The sequence below is a fragment of the Panthera onca genome, chromosome A3, assembly GCF_046562875.1.
Source record: "Panthera onca isolate mPanOnc1 chromosome A3, mPanOnc1 haplotype 2, whole genome shotgun sequence".
Classification (NCBI taxonomy): domain Eukaryota; kingdom Metazoa; phylum Chordata; class Mammalia; order Carnivora; family Felidae; genus Panthera; species Panthera onca.
This window is the reverse complement of record NC_138341.1, coordinates 16,980,749-16,993,571: the sequence shown is the minus strand read 5'-3', so window position 1 is coordinate 16,993,571 and position 12,823 is coordinate 16,980,749. Positions and strand designations below refer to the sequence as shown.

Genomic DNA, 12,823 nt, shown 5'->3' with positions numbered 1-12,823 from the left:
TACCCAATTTTTTCATTACACTCCACTGAATAAAGCACAGACGTGGATTAAGACATTTTAAAAGGCTTTTTCTATGAAAGTTTACATGTACAGATTATAATGTTAGTACGCTTCTAGTCTCAAAAAAAAAACCTTCAAAACAGCATTAATTCTTTCCACTTCTACAGCAAAATTCTTCTTTCCTAAGTTTTATAGTTAATAAAGGGCTCAACCAATTCAGTATTGATTTTCATTCATTCAATCACGAATACTCTTTCTTTCACATTCTGCATCCAATTCAGATTCCTTGGCTCTCGTGAGTTGATTCTCAAACTCCCACTGCACCCCTTCCCATCCACCCTCCAATGTCTCTGGAAGATTTCAGCCATGACAATCTCTCCCCTCCCACCTTTCCCACCACAGTCTTCTTCACAAAGGACCCCAGTGTTATCTTTGAAAATTTAAATGTTTAAAATATAAATCATATAATTTACTCCCTGGTCAAAAGTACATACACTCAGTGATGTGGAGAACAAAGGTAAAATAGATGTAAGAAAAACAAACAAACAAACAAACAAACAAACACTTCCTTACAACTTACAGCTCATTGAAAAGTACTTGGGACAATGGGACAAGGAGGGTGACCTTCCTCCAGGAACTCAGCTATCTCAATGTTAATACTTTGCTAGAGGCTAAAGGCAACCTTAGCTTGACATTAGCCCAATGTCTAGGATTCTGTAAGTCTTCTTTAATATATGAAAATCCCTTTGGGTCATGATCTCACAGTTCATAGGCTTGAGACCTGTGTAGGGTCAAGCCTCATGTCCAGCTTGTGCTGAAAATGGGATTGTCTGCTTGGGATTCTCTGTCTCCCCCTCTCTCTCTGCCCCTCCCTTGCTCTCTCTCTCTCTCAAAAATAAATAAATAAACATTAAAAAAAATAAAAATCCCTTTGGAAACTTCCTTTATCTCTACCCCTAAGATATATGTTAGTAATCATCCTGCAAGCATATGGCCCACTGATATACACCTGAAGGGTCTCAGGACTAAGGGTTTACTGGGCAGTAGTTTTGTAGTAAATTACCTCATTCTAACAACAGCTAGCCCCCAAAGGCCCTGGAAACCTTGCTTCCAAATTCCTTAGAAACTTATGCTATCCTTAACTCCCTCCAACTTGGAAGTATATAATGAGTCACTCCTTACAACCCCAGTGCAGCTCTTTCTGCCCATGGGTCCTGTCCCCATGCTTTAATGTACCACCTTTTGGCACTGAATACATCTCAAGAATTCTTTCTTGACCATTCGCTCCTGAACCCCAATGCTTCACATCACTCAGAAAAAGAAAAGGAAAAATCCAAATCCATATTCCATACATGACCTGCATGATTGAGCGAGTCCCTGCCTTGCTCACCCTTGTTCACTCAGTTCTGTCTAAATCGGTGATTTTGCTGCTCTCTCCTCCACACAGCAGGCTTACTCCCCCTTAGGGTCTTGGTTCTTACTAAAGACTAACACCTGGGAGTCTTCCCCCTGAGAAGATCAGTTCTATTTCTAAATAGGGCCATCGGGTCATTCTGTTCAAATGTCACTTCCTCAGAGATTTACCCCAGCTGTCCTATCTAAAATGGCACTGACATTAGTGCCTGCCCTTATCCTGCTTAGTTTTCCTCAGAGCATATCACTACCTATAGTAAGTTATGTAATCATGTGCTGTTTGTCAATCTCCCTGGCTAAAAGGTAGGCTCCATCATACCAGGGATTTCCTCTTGTTCCCTTCGGCAGCTCTTGTGTCAAAAAGACTGACAGGCACATATAACATAATCCTGGCATTCAGTGAAAATATGTAGATGGAAGAGAAAGACATGGAGAGTGGATATTAGGGAACTGCCTAGGAAGTTACAGGGTGAGCCCAGACTCAGGTAATGGCACTGGAGACAGAAAGAAGCAGTCAAACTTGAGAGATGTTTCAGGAGTAAAATCATTAGGTCTGGTGACAGACTGCAAAGGCGGGAAGGAAGTGTGAGGAAAGGGAAGGTGTCAAGAACTGATTAAACAGCTGGATATTGTGCCATTGACTGAGATGGAGAACACTGACCGGTGCCCAGAATAGGGATGTGGGAAATGCATGGATAGTCAAGGTTCCTGATACGTTCAACTTGGCACACGTTGTTTGGTTGGTGACTTTGGCAGCCAATTTCTGGTCCAGAATGAATGGCGTGCCCAGTTCAGGCTTGTGTTTCTGGGATCTCTCATCAAATGTCCCACTAGCAGGCATAGTATTGGCATCTGAATGTAGGCCTCTCACTTCATCAATCAGATGTGTTGCTGCCAGATTTTATCTCAAGTTGAACACTTTGGAGTCTTTAACTGAAATTGGACAAAAGGTAAGTCAGGCATGACCTGGCTGCTGCTATGATACCCAGAAGTCATGTTTTTGTTGACCCAATTTGAGAGCCTTTTTTCTTTAATAGAAGGGTATAAAGTTTTATATTTATTTTCAGAACTCTATGTTTATTTCTGTCACCCTATTTCATGTTTTCCAGGTGGGTGTGTTCTAGTTTGGTTTTACTACTTTTCTCTTCTAGCTCTGTCATTCACCAGATAGACTATTTTTAGTTATTTTTTAAAAGCCTTCTTTGGGGATTTGGGGTACAGGCACACTTGTAATTCTCCTAGTGACTAGTTTCAGATTTTTAAAAAACCTGAGATGAACCTCTATTTTTATAATTCCTAAAATCAAAAGTAAAACAATAACTTGTAGCTACCCCTAGGGAGGATTAGAAATTTAATGAGTGACATTTTATTTCTCCACTCAGTATATGTCATCCCCACCAGCCACTCAAGCCACAAATATGGAAGCCATCACTGGATCCATCAGAATTTTGAACAAATTACCCAATTCTACCAATTTTCCTTCCTAAATACCCCTGGCATTCATCCTGTTTTCTTATAACTACCTTGTAACTACCTTCTTCTCAATCTTCCAGGTCCTTATTTTTCCTCACCTGAACTTTTGTAACAGCATCTCAACTAGTCACTTTGCCTTTACCCCCAGTGTGTGCTCTGAGGAGCAGCAAGTGTTTGATGTAGCATGACATGTTTTGACCCTGCAGAAAACCTTTCAACAATGTCTTGTTGCCTTATCCCACCCTGTAACATGGTGCGTAACATCCTCCTAACTCTCGCTTGCCCACTTTCCTGGCCCTGAACTTCTTCAACCCATACTCTGGACTTCTTTGATGCAGAAACAAGAAATTATGTACATTTTCCCACACAAATGTTACATTTTTTTTTCTATTTTATTTGCCCATATTGTCCTGAATAAATATCATCTCAATTCTCTTGTACCTAGTGCTTGGACATAATTAAAATTTTATGTCTTACATTCTCTTAGAAGTCTGCTCCAATAGACCAACCATGGACACTACCAACTAACCACTTACCTTGCTTTGATGCTACAATAATCTGCATCATTAGTGTGTCTATTGTTGAATCTGCCATATTTTAAAGAACTATCCTTATTGTGTTTTTTCCAATAGACATTTATCCCTTTGAGGAACAGGGACTATATTTTGCTATCCCTTTTATCAAAGTACTAAATAATACAGCCACAAAACACTAGATGCTCAATACATGTTATTGGATATAATTCCTGTTTGCTTCAAAACATTGCCAAACCTTTTTATCTGAAGACTTCAAATTTTTTCATTGTTGCTATTGTTACATCTTAGGAAAATGTTCTGTTATTTTTGTTTTTTTAAATTTCACCATCATTTGTTCCACTTTCCTCTCTGGAAACCCCTACTAGTCATCAGTTAGCTGTCTGCTCTCTGCTTTCATATCTATTTTCTTTGCTCTCTCCATATTCATTCCGTGACCTTTACATTCTGGTTTTTATTATTCAACACTGATTTAATTTTGTGCAGTGGAAGTACTGTCATTTATTGTCTTCTGTGAGGATTTTAATTTGTTTTTTTTTTTTTAATTGTATCTCTATAGAGCACACTACTTAAGAACACTTGCTCTGGGTATAGTCTAGTTTGGTGACACAGAGATCAGGTGTGTGTGACCTCTTGCAAATAATTTACTCTCGGCATCAGTTATCTGTAAAATGAAACTTCTAGCACTACCTACCTCATACAGTTGTAGGGATTAAACATAACAGCATTTAGAAAGCACATGGAGCTGGGTGCATTAAATGTGCAGCAAGGAACATACATCCACCATTGCTCAGGTTTTCTCCCTAGAAGGGCATCCAACAGGGATGCCCCCCATCCTTCTCTTCCCCCATTTGCTTCATCCCTTCAGGTTACCTGAAGTGTGGTATGAAAGAAATCCTAGCTTCTTTTTCTCTCTTCCTTTTGGAATCTCCCTGCCAACTTGAAGAGAGCAGCATGGGCTCTTGACTGCTATCAGCTAAACTTTAAGTTTTTAATAATTGTGTTATTGTAGTTGCCTTACTGTTTTTGAACAGCTTTTTTTTTTTTTTCTTTTGACTCATTGGTTCAAACTCAAGTGGAAAGGAAGAGTGTTATTTCTTGGGCCACCTTAAATTCCCAATATCTGGTTCATTAGGTTAGGAATCTTGAGGGGAAAAATAAATTCTGGGAGATCAGAATAACATCTGGAATTTGAGGTGTATGACTTCAAAGGGTGTGGCTTGATCTTGCAGTTCATGGGTTCAAGACCCACATCCGGCTTTACTGAAAGCTCAGAACCTGAAGCCTGCTTCAGATTCAGATTCTGTGTCTCCCTCTTTCTCCTCCCCTCCCCCACTTGCACTGTCTCTCTCTCTCTCTCTCTCAAAAATAAATACAAATTTTAAAAAAAGAAAACTTCATATTTAATGCTTCTAACAGGAAACTATGAATACTTCTAAACTCTAAGAGAGTTTAATGTTTTAAGAGTAAACTAAGAATTCTAAGACTGGAAGAAATCATTATTTACTGTTTCATATGAACATAATCCTACTTTCTATTTCATGTTCAAATATTTGTTGCCTTATTGGGTTGTTTACAGTTCTTGCTGACATTTGATTAACAATGACTAAAAATTACATCTCTTATAGCATACATTGCTTTCTTATTCTTCAGGTCTTCCTAACTTACAGCAGAGAGAATTTCTCAGGGTTTGAGCTGGTCATTTGTATCTTGTAACTTGCTTGGAGAACTTCCATGGAGAATTTCAGATGTTTGATGAGAAAAACTATGTAAAATTGGTTTTTAGGTAGCTCATCAATTTAGAAAGTATTTTTAATGTTTATTAATTTTTGAGAGAGAGAGAGAGAGAAACAGAGAGAGAGAGAGAGAGACAGAGAGACAGAGAGACAGAGAGAGAGAGAGAGAAGCAGGTAGGGTCAGAGAGAAAGGGAGAGAGAGAATCCCAAGCAGGCTCTACACTGTCAACACGGAACCCTACATGGGGCTCGAGCTCAAGACCCTGACATCATGACCTGAGGCAAAATCAAGAGTCTAATGCTTAACTGACTGACCTACCCAGGCGCCCCTAGAAAGTTTGTTTTTGAACAGTATGATGTGGTTTTAAGACTTTCTTCCTCTTTTTGTTGATGCAACTCAGATACCATAAAATTTACTTTTCAAAGTGTATGAGTCCATACTTTCCAGCATATTCACAAGGTTGTGCAGCCATTACCACTATCTAATTCTAGAATACTCCATCACCCCCAAAATAAACCTCAAACCCATTTGCATCCACTCTCCAGTTCCTTTTGCCCCTATCCTTGGCAACCATTTTCAATCCCTATGTAGTGGCCTCTTTGGACATTTAATATAAGTGGAATCATATAATATGTGGCCTTTTGTGTCTGGCTTCTTTCAGTTAGCATATTTTTAAGGCTCATCCATGTGGTATCATGGATCAGTACTTCATTCCTTTTTATGGCTGAATAATATTGAAGTGTAGATCTAGCACATTTTGTCTATCCATTCATCAACTGATGGACAAGCTGCCTGCTTGAAAAGTCTACCTATTCTTGACTGCTCCCTGTCAGGCAGTAATCTCAGTGTTTACAGGTCTTCCTGGAACCTGAACTATTGTCTAGGTGAGTCTAATTCTGAGCTCCACTATTAGTGTTAGTATGCCCTTGCCTCTAAATGAAAGCTACAGTCTCTGTTACCAGTTTTGTCTGTAAGAAAAGTGATATTTTGGCCTCCTACCTGTATTAATATATGTATTTTTTTAATTTAACAATTGGTTCAGACCTGAGTAGAGAAGGGTGTCATGCATTGGTTCATCCTGAAGTCCTCATAGTAGTCAATTTAAACAGTGAGCATTATTCTTGGCATTACTTTGCTGTTGCTATAACTGCTGTAGCTGCCATCATCATCATCTCAGCTGGATGCTTTCATTTTAGTCTGCTTCCTTTTCATTTCAGCCTGTTCAGTTCTTATAAAGTCATGCTTTGGTTTCAAAGAGTTCTCATATATTTCTCACATATTCTCATAAATTAGTTTCAAGAATAATGGTTTACAGAGTGTTATTTTTTCCTTTGATAGTAACCCATATCAATGGTAATCTTTTCCTTCTGAGTTCTCATGTTATTTTTAATTAGATTATATATAACTATTATATATATTACATATAAAATATATAAATATTATATATATAAGATTTGTATAATATATATATATTATATATATATATTATATATATATAATATATATATAGTTGTGCAACCACCACCACCACCCATCTCTAGAAGTCTTTCCATCTTACAAAACTGAAACTCTGTTCCCATTAAACAATAACTTTCATACCCCCTGTGTCTCCAGTTCCTGGTAACCACCATTTTTCTATGTACTTTCTTTTCTTTTTCTTATTTTTATTAATTTCCCCTTTTCCTCCACACCGTAGTCTCTTTCTGGTAATTACCATTCTACTTTGTTACTATGAATTAGATTTCTTCTTTTTTTATTTTTCCTTCAGATTTCACATATAAGTGAGATCATGGAGTATTTGTTGTTCTGTGTTTGGCTTATTTCACTTGGGATTATGTTGTCTAGGTTCATCCATGTTATTGCAAATGGAAGGATTTCCTTCTTTTTAAAGGCTAAAAATCTAAATATTAATTTTAAAGGCTATCTAAATATATATCACATATATATTTATAAGTATATTTGTATATATGTGTGAGATATATACATATATTATACATCTATATATTTATATATATTTATCCATTCATAGGCTAATGGACACAGATAGTTTCCATATCTTGGCTATTGTGAATAATACTACAATGAACATGGGAGTGCAGGTATCTCTTTGAGATACTGATTTTCTTTTGAATATATATCCACAAATGGGACTGCTGGGTCATATGGTAGTTCTACTTTCAATTTTTTGAGGAACCTCCGTACTATTTTCCATAATGGCTGTACCAATTTGCATTCCAACCAACAGTGTACAAGGGCTCCTTTTCTCCACATCCTTGCCAAAAACTGTTAACTTTTGACTCTTTGATAATAGCCATCCTAATGGGTGTGAGGTGATATCTTGTTGTGGTTTTGATTTGCATTTCTTTGGTGGCCAATAATGCTAAGCATCTTTTCATATACCTGCTGGCCATTTGTAGATCTTCTTTGGAAACATGTCTATTTCAGTACTTTTTTTTAATAGATTTTTTTGTTATTACTTTTAAGAGTCCTGTATATATTCAGATATATAGCTTGCAAATATTGTCTATCATGTCGCCTTTTCATTTTATCATTTCCTTTGCTCTGCAGAAGCATTTTAGTTTGAGGTAGTCCCACTTCATTATTTTTGCTTCTGTTGCTTTTGCTTTCAATGTCAAATCCAAAAAATCACTCCCAAAAGCAACTTCAAACAGCTTTTCCCTATGTTTTCTTGTAGGAGTTTATGGTTCAGTTATTATGTTTAAATTTTTAATCTATTTTGACTTGATTTTGTGTGTGGTGTAAGATAAGGGTCCAATTTCATTATTTTGCATGTGGATGTCTAGTCTAAAATTATTGTGTAATCTCACAAAAGACCCCAAATATCTAAAACAATCTTGAACAAGAACAAAACTGAAGTATGACACTTCCTGATTTCACATTATATTGTAAAGCTATAATACTCAGAACAGTATGGTACTGACAAAAAAGCAGACACATAAATGACTGGAACAGAATAGAGAGCTCATAAATAAATCCTCACATACACAGTATAGTCAGTGAGATATCCCCCTATGTTTTCTTCTAAAGGTTTTATAGTTTAGATGTTATGTTTAAGTCTTTAATCCATTTTGAGTCAATTTTTGTGTATAATACAAGATAGAGGTCCAATTTCACTATTTTTTCTTTTTTTCTTTTTAATAATCTGAAGCAAATATGGCAACATGTTGAAATAAGTTAATTCTGGTAAGTGCGTGCATACATATTGTCATATATTACTCTCTGTACCTTCTTTATGTACAAAAAGATATTGCTTTCTTGACCTTGTATAAATTCAAGATAATTCCCATAATATGAACATCTTTTTATACAGTGTGAATAGGATGATCAAATTAAGGCCAGAAAGGAGGGTGTTATAGAGACAGTGGAGAAAGATATCTAGGAGATTAAGTAGAAAACAGGCAGAATATTGTGTACTGTCCTTGATTATATGTGAAGGGATGGATCCAAGAATTGGATTTGGATCCAAGAATTTGAGTTCCACTGTAATGAGTGGAACTGAAGAGAAAAAGGTAACAGATTGAGGCAGACATATAGATATGACTTACTTATGATGCTAATATTCCTATCCAATGGTTTCTATTTTCTCTAACAACCTGGAGAGTAGATTGACTACTGAGATTGAGAACAGTAACAGAATGTGGAGCTCAAGTTTAAAGGTTTTATGTGGAATATGGGAATGAGGGCTCAATGGATATATATAGTGAGATGGTTGTATTAATGGGGATGACCCTCCATCACTAGTGGTTCCAACTGACCTAGGGTAGCAATCTGTCAAGCTGTTATTAGCTTATATCTATATAAGCTATCATTTATAGCTATATATCTATTATATATAGAACCACAAAGCTCTACAGTTTGAGTCAACCACAGTGAGAGTTTATCACGTGTATATGATAAATATAATCACAAATTAGTTTAGCATATTGTCATGACAGTGGTTAAGTAAAAGAGCAGAGACTCTAGTCCAGATGGAAAAATAATAAGACAAGGGGGATTCCAGAAAGGTAAAACAGGAAAATATAAATATATAAAAAATAATTCACGGTCCTTCTACTCAAGAAAAACCACTATTTATTATATATTTAATATACTTATTCTTATATATTTCCTCTGAGCCTTTAAAAATTATACAGATATATAAATATATATAAAGAGACATAAATGTGTATATGTATATAGTGTGTACAGCATGTGTATATATAGTATATATGTATATACATATATATATACACACACACACACACATAAAAATACCTAGAAACATACATATGTATACCATATACATGATCATTATATAAGCAAAACAATGGTATTACACTATGGTTAGGGCTTTATACCTCTTTAAATGTATATGACTATCTTTCTGAGTCAATAAATATCCATCTAGCATTGATTTAATGGATAAATACTCCTTTTTGAAAAATAAAATAATTTATTTAACTTATTCTCAATTGTGTGTCATTGATATTGTTAGAAATTACTTGCTATCATAAATACTGTTGTAATAATCAACTTTGAGGTTAAGTTTTGCATATATCTTAATTACTTTCTTAGAATAAGTCTCCGAATATAGAATTGTATCAAAGGGCTAGTACATTTTAGCTACAAATTGTACTCTAGGAAGTTTTTGCTAACATGTTCTCACACACTGTACAATAATTAGAAAGTCTATTTCTTTGCACCCATGTCTATACCTATTTACTATCTATTTTACTATCTATATCTATATAGTTGATAAATAGTCTTTAAAACTTCCTTAGAACTCCCTAGGAGAGATGGGTTTATTACACCACCAAGTGCAGGAGATGGGATCCAAAAGTGACTTTTTTTTAAATATAATTCTTCAGTGAGTGTTAAGGGCAGATATCACACAGATACGATGAACCCTGAACTTACACTTCATTCAGTTCCATAAATTCTAGGCTATTAAACACTCTGAAACAGGACACAGAAAAGAACAAGCAGTTCAAATTCTCTTCCTTGGTTCAATTATTTATTTTTGAGAAAGATAAAATATTCTTTCCGCTACACAAGTCAATCACTTTGTAGTTATTCTCCCTTTTGTCTGTCAACATCTAGTCAATTTTCTTCAGCACACAAGCCATTCATGTCACAAAATTCTATAGGGCTGACCATGTAACAAGCACTTTGAAAGTTTGGAGAAATATGATAATCAATTACACAAAAAGCAGAGATTTCTCTCTTCTAAATATTCCTATAGCACTTATTATCTGCACCACTCTTTGAACCTTAAAACACACAGGCTTGGTAGGTAGATTAGGTTTCTCAGGAAACAGACTCTAAGATGGAGATTTGTGTACAAATGGCTTATTAGGAAGGGCTCTTAGGAACCAAAAATGTAGCCAAGTGAGGAAAGCAGGATCAGGCATAGAAAAATGCAGAATGGTGATGCATTGCAACCTAAGCTCTAGCCAGTCCCATGTCATGTTCTTCAGTTACAGTGGCCCTTCATAGACATCATTAATCTAGAGAAGGGGGCTGGGGCTTTGTACATCAATCCTCCATCAACCATTCAGTGGATGAGTATTACCCCTTGGCAGAGGGAATAACCCTGGGTAAGGTAACTACCTCAGGCCAAGGGAAATTCTTGGGGAATACTAATTTGTGAGCTATCAGAGGGCAATACTCTTGAAGAACGAGTCCTAAAGAAGCAGAATCTCAGAGGCATGCTACACCATTCACGACACAGACCATTCTAGCTTGTATTATTGACTCGGGTTTCACTTCTCATATTCACATCAAGAACTCGCTTATATATGAGTCTTCTGTCTCCAAATAAATTGTAAACTCCTGGAGATCAGAGAGGATATATGGAACTTTTTTTTCTATTTACCCTAGATCTAGCATAATGCTTTATAAGTATTATGACCAATAATACCTGCTGTGTAAGTTTACAAAACTCCTACCTCTTACTTTCCCAAAACACTGCCTGTCCCTGTATTTGCTTTCTCTCTTACAGCTACCATCTTAGTAAATGGTCACTCATAATTTGTTGCATGGCTTATTGCTTAAATTTTTAAAAGAAATTCTTAGATTTTACCTCTTCAATAAAATCTCTTAAGTTCAACACGAAGATGGGGGCTTGTGTCCTTATGGTTAATCAGTAAGAGTGGTGGACTTCAAACACAATAAAACCTATGTATTTACTGGGCTTTGATTTATACATCTGACGGCAGAAGCTATGTCTGCCTAACCTTCTTTGCTTAGCACCCAAGTCCAAGTGTGTGGACTTCTGGATGAATAGTTTATAGGATGCTTCACATGAAGTTTCAAAGTAAAAGCTGAGAGAGACTGGATGAAGCTCCAGAAGCAGGCATTGGGGAATCCACACAAGGATTCTCCCCAACACTGATCAAGTGGTATGGCCTTTAGGGACCCGTCCTAATGCTTTTCCTAATGTTCTTGTCTCAGTGGATTCTAGTTCTTCTTCAGCAATGGAATCTCAGCTTCTACTTCTCAGTTAATCTTTACTCTCCAAAGATCAAAAGATGAAATAAGAAAATAGGAATTAATCAATAGGAAAGAGGAAACTTAGAAGAGAGTCGTATGCACTGCCATTCAGGGAGACACACAGAGTACCCTTGAAATCTGATGCATACCTTGACTTGAATACATGTGTAGAAATTCCAAATTGTACCCATTTCTCCCCATACCAAATACTTACACTTTTGAAGACACGGCATCCTCTGTTTCATCAAAGAATATGGTTAAATTCATTTTCTTTCTTTGCTTCTGTCTTTGTTTTTCTCTCATTGGATCTCTTCTGCTCCTTTCCCTCTATTCTACATGGTCAGATACCATCTCGTGATGCCTATTATAAGCCAGAGATCATATCAATTACTTTACATTCAACATCTAATCCTCATAACACCTGTTGTTATTTGTAATTATCCCTACTGTGCAGTAATTGAGACGTAGAGATTTTTTTCATATCTTGCCAAAGGTTATACTGCTAGCAAGTGAAAGAACTAAAAGTATGGAATAGTCCCTACTTTTCCAAAATGATCCATGCTATCTGTCCACAAATACCTGGAAGTGAAATTTCTCATTGTTGATCTCAAAGATAAATTAATAAAACCTACACCTAGTCTGCTTAGTGTTCTAGATACCTCTTCTAAATCTCTAGCATCTGTCTGTTCCACCAGAGTAGAAGCCAGCTAAAAGCATCTCTTTAGGTTGGCAGGTGATGAAAAGGAAGCACAGCCAAGAACAAAGTAATGTAACAATGCAGGATTTAAATTACACCTTGCACACATGCTCAATTATAGCTATCTGTCCCAGACAATGCTGACTTTTACAAAGTATCACAAGGTTGTGATCATTACTACACAAAGCTCCATGAAATGGGATGACTAATCAATAAACATAAGCATGAGATGGAATGAAATATATGTTAAGAAATATATACTGTATTAATTTAGCATAGACAGTAACATATTCTGTAGACCTTCTTGCACAATGTAGTGACACACCACTGCGTTATTAATGCTTTGGAAAAATTTATTTATTCTATTCCATTAGTGTATTTTAACAAACATTGCTTTGGGACAGTATCCCTGCCAATTTATGTTTATGAGACTGTCAACATAATTTACATGCAGACAAAAATATGATACAATATTGCC

The 12,823-nt window shown here is 36.2% G+C and overlaps 1 long non-coding RNA gene across 1 annotated transcript in view; it reads right to left on the bottom strand.

Moving 5' to 3' along the window:
- The window catches only part of LOC144615832 (uncharacterized), a 574,275-nt gene that overhangs the window by 123,446 nt on the left and 438,006 nt on the right, over positions 1-12,823 (bottom strand). The window contains exon 2 of the long non-coding RNA XR_013554444.1: positions 11,863-12,009. This is a non-coding gene — a long non-coding RNA (uncharacterized LOC144615832). The remainder of the gene's footprint in view (positions 1-11,862; positions 12,010-12,823) is intronic.